General features: G+C 44.9%; 1 protein-coding gene across 9 annotated transcripts in view; it reads left to right on the forward strand.

Annotated features, from left to right (window-relative positions):
- The window catches only part of PRICKLE1 (prickle planar cell polarity protein 1), a 106,904-nt gene that overhangs the window by 80,900 nt on the left and 13,825 nt on the right, over positions 1–12,179 (forward strand). The window contains exon 1 of one of the 9 annotated variants that reach the window (XM_061204809.1): positions 5,039–5,063. The exons of 6 other annotated variants lie outside the window; for them this stretch is intronic. The gene's annotated coding sequence lies outside the window, so the exon portion shown is untranslated. Of the gene's footprint in view, positions 1–5,038; positions 5,064–5,174; positions 5,295–5,845; positions 5,934–12,179 lie in introns of those variants that run through there. 2 more of the 9 variants (XM_061204812.1, XM_061204813.1) reach the window with 2 other exon arrangements.

The raw sequence follows: 12,179 nt of genomic DNA on the forward strand, positions 1-12,179 counted from the left end.
TATTGTAGAATATTTTCTTTAATGTTTCTTAAACCATTTACAAAATTTTTATATGATCATTATAAAAAGAAAAAGGTTATAAATAACATGAAGATACAAAAGTACATTTATTTTACAAATATACAGTTGATGCTTGAACAACACAGGTTTGAAACTGCACAGGTCCACTTACACTCGAATGTTTTTCAGTAGTAAATACCGCACTGCACAGTACTGCACTGTCTGTGGTTGGTTGAATCTTTGGATGCAGAGGAACTGAGGATAGGGAATTATACATGGATTAATCCCCACGTTGTTCAAGGGTCAACTGTAAACTCAGAAGTGATAGTTTCCCATCATCTGCCGTTCCCTAGAAATTATATTAATGGTTTGGTATTTATATTCCTCTAACTAGTTTTGCTATGCACACACTAGCCCATATATTATTTGTTACAACAATGTGATCATACTATATATTGGGATTTGCATCTTAATATTATCTTGGATCTCTTTTCATGTATAGATCTCTCAGTATTTATTGGAAGATTTATTCTTTATTTCTTAACATTTTGGCAGTTTTTCAGCAATGTTTGTATACTTAACCACAGGTCTACAGGAGTAGAGAAAGTTGAAGAACTTAAGGAAAGGTGCTTGAATACTGGTTTAATTATCTGTCCACGGAAAGAAACATTTCCTGGGGTGGGGAAGGGCTATTTCAGAGCAGTTGAGAGTGAGGAGTGGGATGGGCAAAGACGGTTGCCAGTTTCTACTAGAAGTCATAACCCTGAGCGAGAGTCAAATGAAAGGACCTGACCCCATATTTTCCCACCCAGCCTGGGCTGTAGACTCAAGACACCTGCCTGGTATGAGTGTCACAACCAGCTATCAAATTTTAAGAGACTCAAAAAATATTAGAACTGGAGGAGCCTCTGGGAGCATCTAGTCTGAGATGGAGGAGCCTGAGCTCCTCGTTGGAAGAGTAGGTTTGGGGAGGTAGTTGTGGGAGGGGTTTGGGAAGAAACCAACCCAGAACTTCAACAGAGCAGTTTTACTTTCATCAGTTTCTATATTAAGATTCCTATTTTAGGGGCTTCCCTGGTGACACAGTGGTTGAGAATCCGCCTGCCAACGCAGGGGACACGAGTTCGAGCCCTGGTCCAGGAAGATCCCACATGCCTTAGAGCAACTACGCCCAAGTGCCACAACTACTGAGCCTGTGAGTCACAACTACTGAAGCCCACGCGCCTAGAGCCCGTGCTCTGCAACAAGAGAAGCCACCGCAGTGAGAAGCCCGCTCACTGCAACGAAGAGTAGCCCCTGCTCGCCGCAACTAGAGAAAGCCCGCGCGCAGTAACGAAGACCCAACGCGGCCAAAAATGAATAAATAAATAAATTTATTTAAAAAAAAAAAAGATTCCTATTTTAGTTGAAAAATTGGTTGTGTTCCCACCTCAGAAGTTCTACCCACTGACCTAGCCCAAACACTAGCATTTTTAGAAATGAAAAAAACTAATACCTTAGAGAAGTGATTTATCCCAATGTCACAGAGCCTAGTAATTGACAGAGGATAGACTTTTAAGTCTCCCAACTCCAAACTCCGTGCATCTGGGTACTTTGCAGGGAGGATTTTCCTCACAAAGGAGGTAGGAGTTGGGGGAGGGGACGGATGGCTGGGAGGACTGGAGTAGTAAATCTGAAGAGGGATTGGGTGTAGAAAATGTTAAAGAACCAGTGCTCTCTAATCACATTGCTTTAAATGTAATCAAAGGAGGGAAAGAAAGTAATTTGAGACCTAGAGAAACTGCAACCTATTATAAAACACCATTCAGCCTGTTAACTCTGGGAAGAGCTGATACCTTCCTTCGGGCCCTTCCCTGGGGCTGCTACGGACTCAGCTAATGCTACAATTTGCACATGTTCAGTGACCCAGCAGGATATACTGCCCCATCGGAGATACAACACAAATGTTTAAAATTAACAAGAAAGTAAAACATTTTACGTAAACTTTTAGTGGTAACAAATTTGGTGACAAACATGAAGAATTATGATTATGATTGTTTTTCTGGATCTCGGTTTCTTTTTCTGGACAAGATGTAGGATCCTACAGGTTGTTGTCAACTCTAACATTGCCTGATTCTGTGATTTTTTTTTTTTTTTTTTTTTTTTTGGCCGCACCGAACGGCATGTGGGATCTGAGTTCCCTGACCAGGGATGGAACCCGTGCCCCCTGCATGGGAAGCACGGAGTCTTAACCACTGGACTGCCAGGGAAGTCCTCTGTGATTCATTTTTTAAGCTGTTTTATTTTCATTAGAAATTGCATCCTACAGGTGTTGTGATTCTTTTAGTTACCTATCTCTATATAGTCAGAACTACCCAACTACTGTCCTGAAAACTAAAACTGTCACCCTACTTAACATATGCCAGCTGCCCCTTCAATTTAGTGAGTGAAATATCATTTGATGAATTTTAGAGCCCTTGATTTCTCTTTTCTATTCAGAAACTTAGACATCCAATCATTTAAATAAACTCTTCCTAGATGACTGGCTTTTAGCTACAAATCCTTCCAAATGTCCAAGACCAAGAGCAACTCTTACTCTCAAAGCTAGAAAGCAGGTCTGTTTTACAAATGAAAAAACAGAAGAAAGGAGCAGAAAAGACCTCAAGGTCACTATATACAAATCATAGGAGAACCAAGGAATAGAACCCAGGTGTGCTTTATATTTTGTATGTTTATCTCTTTCTTCCAGACCCAATAAAGCTGACTGGCATTTGACAACCAAAATGCTCCCTTCTTTATTTCTCTGCCCTTGGCATTTTTCTGTCTTTCTATCTTAGTCTCCTCCATTAGGACACTGGAGTTCAGTCTGGCTTCTAGGTTAGAAACATTCCTTCTTCAGGTATGGTATGGCTGTAAGGGCCTGAGGGGAATGTCCAAAAATCATTCATTCATTTAACTCGTGTTTATTGAACTTGTCTGCTAAGTACCAGGCATGAATCTCAGTGCTGAGAATACAGTAACGAATCCCCAAAGTCCCCACCTTCTAGGGGAGAAGAAAGCAAACATGAACAAATAGACATATAATGTCAAGCAAAGTGCTGTGAAGACAGTAGCACAAATAAAAGGGAGGGGGTGATATTTGGGATGGGTAGTTGGAAAAGGCCTCTCTGAGTGAGAGCAGGGCAGAGACCAGGATCGCAAGAGGGAACCGAATCCTGTGAATTTCTGGGCTTCCTTTCTCAACCTCCTCGCAAGTGTGATCTGCAAGCAGTGAATATTCCTCCTGACTGAAACAAAAGGATGCTGGTTGGGGGCCTTGCTCCCCATCCTGAATAAGTTCGCCCTTGACAATAACAGTGCCTTTCAGACCAGAGGAAGGTCTGCTGCATTCAGATTGAACTTTAGTAGGAAGCTTTTAACTGTCTCCAAACTGCTTCATCACTGAAAACACTTACAATAGGCAATAAAGCTGACAGTACTTGTTGAAAATGTAACAAACAGTATTTACAAGTAACTGCATGAGAGGAAGCATACTTACAATGGCTGACATTTAATACTCGTAAGTGTTGCTATGGCTTGTAGTTGGGAGGGTTCTGGAGCCTTGGCTAATGTGTAGTTCTCCATTAAAAGCTTTCAAAAAGGATCCATCCACCAGGCTTGAAGCATTGGCGTGCTGATACTCCCTTTATTATAATGATACGATAGTTCAGGGTTTGATTTAAATCAGTAATGGACTGTACACTGTCAGTTGATGACTTCCCCGAGAAAGCCCAAAGGGAATGAAATAGGAGAAAGGAAATCTGGCCTAGGTATTCATGGTTAATTTCACAGCTCCACAGAGGAAAGTGGTCACCTGTGAAGCCCACCACCACCCTCTCACAAATCCCCACACGACCTGAAGGCTAGAGGAGTTCTATATGAGAACTGTTTGGGAACTGTCTTCAAAACTGGAGTCTAGATTTGCCAACAGAGAGTCTATTTAAATTACAAATCCTGTTGTCTAAATCAGTGTTTCCAAGCTAGTCTACCAGCCGAGCCGCAACCTTTTTTTTTTCTTGTCTCTGCCACTTTAAAAAAGTAACTTAAAAAAAAAAAAGGCAGCTTCTCAGCTGCCTTGCTTTGCAGCGGAGATAACAGAAATTGGCCACAGAATTATTTACTTGACTGCTCTATTTATGGCAACTTATTTGTGTATTTTTAAGTCAGTTACAATGGGCTATTGTTCAGTTGTATACTGTAGAAACATATATGTTGCAAATCACTCCCAAGGAATCCTGATGGTTTAAGGATTTTTTTTTTTTTAAATATAGCCTGAAAAAGAGGTAGGATACCCAAGGAACTGGTGACCATTTTAAGTTGCCTTTATTTATGTGCATTTTATAAACTGATAGAGCTCTTAAATATTGCATCTTTTTCTCTCCCTTCCTTTGGCAATTTTTCACCTTGTGATAAGGAGGCTATTGTAGAAATTAAAATTTGTAGTTCCGAAGACTCAGTCCTCTGCTGTGGGTTATTAATCTATCGTTTCTTTCTGGGCTTGCTTTGAGGTCCTGTTTTTGCTTCTCTTTGTTCTTTCTGTAGACAACTAATGACAAGCTTCGCTTTCTCTTAGTGTACCTAGAAGTAGCTCAGAAACAAGATTAGCCTTGAGTATGAGCATAGTTCTTGTGTTTGAATAATGATATTCACTTAACCTATTTATAAAAACTCCTTTTCATGTACTTGACTGAGTGCATCCCGCGACCTGATTCCTTTTCTTTTGCTGTTATTTACTGATAAAAATAAATCTCCTGCGCTAAGCAGTAGGAATCTCTCCGAAATGCGAGGAAAGTCCTAAGAGGAGAATTCATATGTTAATGATCCCTTCCAAGTGAGAACTTGGTTAAACGTGCCATTTGCTGACATCATTGTTATGGGCAGAGTGGAGATGATTTCTTTAAGAGGTGGCCTTGCATATGCTCCCAGAGTTTTGTGGCCCGCGCGTGCACCTGCGGGAGGGGGAAGTTTACATAAGCGTCCTGGGGTATTTGCATGTCAGCTGCTCCACTCACTAGGGCTCCCGGGAACGGAGCGGGCGGACCGAGGTAGGTGCTCGAGCTACGAGGCTGGCCAAGTTGGGGGGATAACTTTTCGAGGAGTAGCGTGTGCGCGGGACCTCGTGGAGACCTGCCAGGGGCACGGTTTACAGTGACAGTTCCTGGAAAGCGGGTGGCAGCGAGATCAGGCCGGGCAGGCGCCTCCTGCGGACGGGAGCCGGGTGCGGAGCAGGGCGTGGATCGCAAGCCCGGCTGCCGGCCCGCAGCGCTGCGAGGAGGGTAGGACCGGCAGGAAGCGAAATGGTTACTTTTCTTTAATGCGGGCTCTGGTTACTTCAGAAGATCGCCGGCCCAGGGCCGGCTCCCGGGGCTAGAGGGGAGACGGGTTTTTTCTTTCCGCGGTGAAGGATCTTGGAGAGGCGCGGGGCTGGGGCGTGGGGGACGCTGTGGCCTGGGGTAGGCGACTCAAACACTGGGGGAGCAGAGTCGGCGACGCCGTCGGGGACAGAGGGTCTCTGGGGAACTGGGGGACCTCTTGCCGGTTCGCCCACGGCAGGTTAGCGGGCGGCCGCGGGTGAGGATCTCCGCGTTGCACCGAAAGGGGGCTCGCGGAGGACCGGCCGGCGGTGAGCGCGTCACGGCGGGCGGTGGCGACCCCTCGCCCGCCGGGCGGGGCCAGCATTGCGCCGCGACGGGGCCCCCGCGCTCGCTGCCTCCGCCCCTCGGTCCCCGCCCTGCTGGGGTCTCCTCCGGAAATGGGTGGGCGCGGGTGACCCGCAGAGCACCCAGCCCTGTTTTCCTCCGGGAGCCACCCGCGCCTGGCCGCCAGCCTCGGCCGGTCGCAGAGCGGGGGGCGGCGAGTGCGCGCCGAGGGCTCCGCGGAGGGGCTGCAGGCCGCGTACGGTCGCGCGGCCGCAGGTGGGGAGCCGCCGTCTGGGTCCCGGGGCTCGATGGCAGCCGCGCGGCAGCGGCTGAACGCTGAGACTGCGGGGAGGGCTTCGCGTCGGAAGCTGGGGATAGACGCGGGGATCCGCGGCCACTCCGTGTCGGCGTCCAGCCGCGGGGCGAGTGCGGTCCCCGGGAGATGACGCTGCGCCGAGGGCGGCGCGGGGCCCTCCTCTGGAGGTGGCGAGGGGGCTTCGAAGGCCCCGAGGGTCGGGAGGCTGCCCTCGCGGGCCTCGCGCCGGCGCCGAGGAGGGCTTCGCTCCCCGCCGCTGGGTCTGGAGCTCGGCTTCTGGGTGCGGAAGGCCGCAGAGGCGGAGGAGCCGGGGGCCGAGTGGGACCCGCGGCCCGGGCGCCCCCTGGCGGCCCGAGCAGCCAGCGCGGCGCGGAGGGTGGGTTTGCGGGGCGCCGGGGCGCGGGCTCCTGCTCCGAGCGTCTTCCCGAGGCGGGCGCGCAGGGCCCGGCGGAGCCCGGCGGCCCCATCACCCGCGGCCCATCTCGAATTAGCCCGCAGGGTTCTCCCGAAGGACGGTGGCATCCTTTCCTCCGACTCCCCTCCCGCGGCCTTTTTAAAAAGCCCGGGTTTTCCCATTAATCTGTGTCAGCTAAGTCAGGCTATGTGTGGAATTTGTTTTTACAACTCGAGTCTCGTGACTTCTCAAACACTTTCTTGAAGTGTTTTCTCTGGAAACTTGTTTCAAATGAGGGCTGTAAGTTTCACAAAGAGGAGTGTTGTTCGAGAGCCAACAGGTGACGGGGTGAAACCCGAGTCTGTGTGTACATTGGAGTCAAGTCTGGCTGCCGTTTCCTTGGGCCGCCGTTGAAAATGGAAATTCAAAAAATCAATAGGAGACTTGAACACGATTTTGAGAAAGTATCTGCGTCCCCCCATTATGGAAAATAGTGAATTCATTAGAACAGTGCCTCGCGTGGCCCGTCTTACACCGTAGCCAGCGTTTCGGATTTTATCTTTACAGACCGGTTTACAACCAAATAACCTGACCCCCAAAGCGCCGCTCTAGCAAGGGACCATGCTTTGTCATGATGTTTCCTCCTTTTGTTTAAGCAGGCTGTCTTTCTGTCGTGGAATGTATTTGTGCATGAAATTAGAATGCTTTGAAACCCTGCAGAGTTCCACATTTCCTCTTGGAAAAATGGATAGCTTCTTGGCAATGGTATGATGCCTGACGGGCCACTCAGCTGTCGGAAAGTGTACAAGTTGGATGGAGGTTTACCTGGAAAATACAGAAAAGGCCAAAGGGCACATGGCCTAATGCCACTAATTGCTGGTATGAAGTCCTTTTAGTCAAGGAATGTTTCATAAGCAATATCTTCGGATACCTTCATTCTGTTTTTATTTTACAGTTATCATAATTCATTTCAGTATAAGTCAAATTGGGTTGGCCTCTGTTGGCCATGACTTTTTTATTGTCTTTAGCAGACAATAGGCTTGAGTGCTGTTTGTGTGAAAACTTTAAAGAGATTACAGTTTAGTGTCATTTACTAGGGAATTCAAATCTTGATTGTAATAGTTTTAAGACCTATGGCTTTTGCAGGTCTCTGACTTTTTTAAAGTTTTAAGCTAAGGACATCATAAAACTAGGAGATAGATATATATATATATACACACATACATGCATACATACATTCATAAATACATACATACATACATTATGTGTGTGTGTGTGTGTGTGTGTTGAAAAGGATGGAAGTGTTAGGGGGCTCTGTACTACCAAATTAGTCTGTAGTTAAATTTAACTCACCTGCATATTTAGCCCAGCTGAATTAGAGTAGCTCTTGAATGGGTGTGTGTGATCTGCATCTTCTATGTACAAAGGCCTTGTTAACAAGCAGTTTAACAAAGAAGTTGTTAAGCAGCTTGTGGCCCACAGGATGGCACTTAGCAGCAGGGGACACTTAGGGAATGTTAGCCCAACTGACTTCACAAATCAGTATCTGTTCTGGTTTTTGGTGATCAAAGGACTTCTAACTTCCCTGGGCATGTTCACACAAGAAATACTTTTTCCTAGGGATCTTATAATGCTATGGTAGTCTTCTCATAGGAACTAGAGTGGAATTTCATTGGGAAAAGTATTTGTAATTAGGGGTATGACCTTAGCCTTCGTTATTCAATGGCAGGTGCTGAAAATTGTTTTTTTCTATTTGCATGATTTTGATTTGATTTGGTAACTTGGTCCAAGAAAATGATGAATAATAGGAACCGTACCAGAACTGATGTACAGTTATAACCTCAATTTGAATCTGATTGAACTCATTCTCCTCAATGCTCTCAAATCCTCCCTCCCCTTCTGACTCGCCTATATAGTATTTCCATATTGGTGCATCATCTTTCAGCCACCGAGGACTCAGAACTCTGTTTGACCCAGTTTTCCCCTTTCTTATCGGCTCCTTTTACTTTCTCTCCCCAAGCCACCATGTTTAGGCTCTCTTGATGACAGTGGGCTAATAGGCCCCTCCCAGGTTCCTTTTCTCTTTTAATTTTAAGACCAGGAGTGGCACCCTCCTACTCACATGCATTTTGTCCTTTCTCATTGCCTCTAGGGTTAAGTCCAAAGTCTTCTGCTTGAGATGTGTAATTCTTGAAAATGTTACTCAGTGCTACCATGGTCATCTATTGTTGCTTCTTTGGAAGAACGTGTCTTCCAGCAAAATGTCAACTCTTTACTGCCTCTGGACCTTCATATACTGTGTTGACCTGTTAAGCTTTTTAGGGAAAATAGGAAAGGCTCATTTATGTATATGTCAAGGTCAATCAAAATAATAATCCTTAACTATCCTGGATGCAGCATACAGCCCAGTAGAAAATAAATGATCTCCAAATGGCCAAAATAGCATAGCAAAATAATAAGGCAGTTTTTTAGTTTGAATCACACCTTCACATACTGTATGTTATCTTCCTTAACCAGTGATTACTGTGCTTATGGGAGGAATGCTTAAGCCCTTGTCCACAGCATAATTATTCTGTATACTTTTGGACAACTTTTCAAACTGTATTTGCCTAATTTATAGAATACTGAAAGCAACAAATTAAAGGCACGTGTCTGAAGCCATGCAATTCTGGACATCACCTCTGCATTGTGAGATAGCCTTCAACTCCTCTCAACTGGATGGCTGACTTAGAACTCCATTTGCTTGAATCCTGAAGCCAGTGTTCTTTATATTGTTCATTTCCTACTCAAAATGAAAACAAATGATCAGCCAAAGGCTAAATCACATATAACTTACACACATACCACCATTAAAGAAAGCAAGGAAATTCCAAATGGAATTTGGAAACATTCTTATCACAGTGGGTACTTTTTTTGTTTTTTAAGTTCTAGCTTTTAATGGAATAAATGTCAGTTTCCTTGATTTTTGATGTTTCCCAGAATGACTCAATAATGGTCTTTAAATATAAGGATGAATGAATGAGTGAAGTAAATGAATCTGGAAAGTAAATCTCACAAGGAACCCCTCCTTAAATGAATGAATTTGGGGAACAAGTGCCACCTCATAGCCAGTCATATACTGGGTGCTCCCAATTTTTGCTTTGCCAAAGACACCTGGAAAGACCCTGCCATGGTCCGTAGACATGGGGTGTGTGTGTATATGTCTGTGTCAGAGATTTTATGTAGGGACTGGTTAGAAGCTCACTCTGAGGGCCAGTAGTGGCCAATAGTTTATCAAAACTGTTTGCCCTTCAGGAGGCTAGAGTGTCCCGAACTCACAAGGAAGATGAAACTCCCCTGTCAACATTCGGTCTTTGTTACTAAAGTGTTCTTATTCTGAATGTCACTGGTCAGCTTCAAGATGTGTGTAATCAGTGGAAGTAACAGTGGCGATTGGTACATGTCAGTGGTAACTTTAATTCTTTATATTCATATAATTATTTTCTTCTTTAAAACTTTCACATCCTTAGGCCATCTTTGGAAGGAAAATAGTTGCTGTTTTAAAGAACCAGGTCCCACAATGTTTGGTGACTTGTCAAAGGTCTGAGGACTTCAGGGCTGAGCTTACCGAGTGCCCGGGGCAACAGGTTGCCTTCCCTCAGCACTGCTTCTGTCCCTTGGGTCAGGTGTTCTCCTGACGAGTATATGATGATTGAGAAGTCATACATCTGCGGGCTGTTTGTCTCTGAGTCTTTTTAAATGGTGAGAAGTAGCTATTTAATTATTTTGAAGGAAGAAGGGAAAGAAAGGACAAAGGGGGGAAATGGAACTCTTCAACTTTGTTGCATGGCTTTTGGGGAGCAACCCCGAATCCTCGTGTTTCTAGGAAAAAGTATCTCATCTCTCCTTACCCAACCTCAGGCCTCTTTGACAGTGGTTTTAGCTTTAAAGAGGTTGCTTCCCCTACACATTTCCTTCATGGTCAGACTCAAACCGTTTTACTTCTTTTCCCTGCCTTATCAGACTTATTTACATCCAGAATCATAAAGACATTGGAGCGGTGGGGTCCCTACTGGTTCATTTCCTTAACAAACCTAGCACAGAATTGGTTAATGCATGATTGTCATTCACTTGTGATTGAGTTCATTCAGTTTATGGCAGCATTTCAAGACCAGGACAATAAACCTGCCTCAGAATAAGCATGGAATACTGGCGGCCTGAGCTATTTTGGCTTTTTTATTCTATTTATCTCTAACATCTAACATGGTACCTTGCACATAGTTTTATTTTTTTTTAAATAAACTTTTTTTTAAGAGAACATGTTTAATTTAATTGTGGTTAGGTAAGAGAATGTGAAAAATACTTCCTAATAGTTCCCACAAAAGAGTGTGGGTGTGTTTGTGAGAAAGAGGAGGAAAAGGAGGACGAGATGGGGGGGTGACAAAGCAAATGAAGGAAAATGTAAACAGCTGGTGAGTCTGGGTGAAAGGCTCTGTCTAGGAGTTCCTTACTCTTCTTACAACTTCTCTGAAGTTTGAAATTACATCAAAATAAAAAATTTACAAAAGTAGTGAATAACATACAAAATGAATAAAGGACGAGTCACAGGACGGGGCCACTCTTGTCCACGTTAAGTGTGGTTCTGCTAAAAAGAAATCTTGAAGAGCTGCTTCCCTCCATATCAAAGCCCGCAGCAGAATAGTCCTGTTTCAGTTATCATTCAGCTTACTTGCAAACCTGACCTGTGGGTCCTGTTTTCACAGGATCAACCTTAAGAGACAGCACCTGGAAAGAGAATGAATGGAATTTTCCTGTTAGATCTCATTCAGCCATGGTTTCATGTTTGGCCTAAAAGGTAGTATTTTGGCAAAGCAAACACAACCACGTGTGGATGGCATTCGGAAGACCCTTCATCATCACCCAGAGAGCATAAGTAATGGCCAGGCTTCCCCCTTTCTCTCGTGCTGCAAAGCAAATACCATGTAGTAATGTAAATGTCTACATAAGGTGTATTTGTGAGATCACATTTTTGTCAATTATTTTATATATTCTTACATGTGCAAGAACCATACTGCTTCCATATGATGTAGTCTGAGATGGCGATATACTTAACAGTATGCTTTCTGGGCCTGCTGACAAGACAGGTAATTTTTAAAAGAAAAATCCAACTTCAAGTTGTTATGCTATCAGGTAGAGAAAAAATACCTAGTGTTGATGCAGCATGTGTACCACTGCCTGGCATGTGGAGGTCACGCAAAGTAACTTATTTTTTAATATTTCTTTCTTTCTTTCTTTGGTTGTGCTGGGTCTTGGTGGCGGCATGCGAACTCTTAGTTGCGGCTTGCGTATGGGATCTAGTTCCCGGACCAGGGATCGAACCTGGGCCCCCTGCATTGGGAGCGCAGAGTCTTGTCCACTGGACCACCACGGAAGGCCCTATATATTTTTTTAATGTTTATTTTTTGGCCAGCTCTTAGAACTTGTTAGTAAATGTAATGTTTTGTCATTTTAAGTAATTATCCTCTGATATAAAAGAAAACGAGAGGCTTTCTCCAGATTAAGAACGCTGAAGCAACAGCTCATGAGGCCATTGAATTTTTATAATCCCTTTTGACTGTATGTCCTCCTTAAAATGCCCTCTCTGGGTGAAGTGGACTGGCCCCCGCCCCGCCCCAATCCGGCTGTGTCATCGTGCATGTCTGCAGTGCAGCAGCAGTGTGACTACTTCACCAAAGAAAAGGTTCCACCCAGGAGGCAGTGCAGGGCTGCAGGGGTTTAAGGTCATCACCCATGAGCCCAGTTCTAAGGCCACTGCCCTTGGACAGCTGACCCA

Source organism: Eubalaena glacialis, chromosome 11 (genome assembly GCF_028564815.1).
Source record: "Eubalaena glacialis isolate mEubGla1 chromosome 11, mEubGla1.1.hap2.+ XY, whole genome shotgun sequence".
NCBI classification, from domain to species: domain Eukaryota; kingdom Metazoa; phylum Chordata; class Mammalia; order Artiodactyla; family Balaenidae; genus Eubalaena; species Eubalaena glacialis.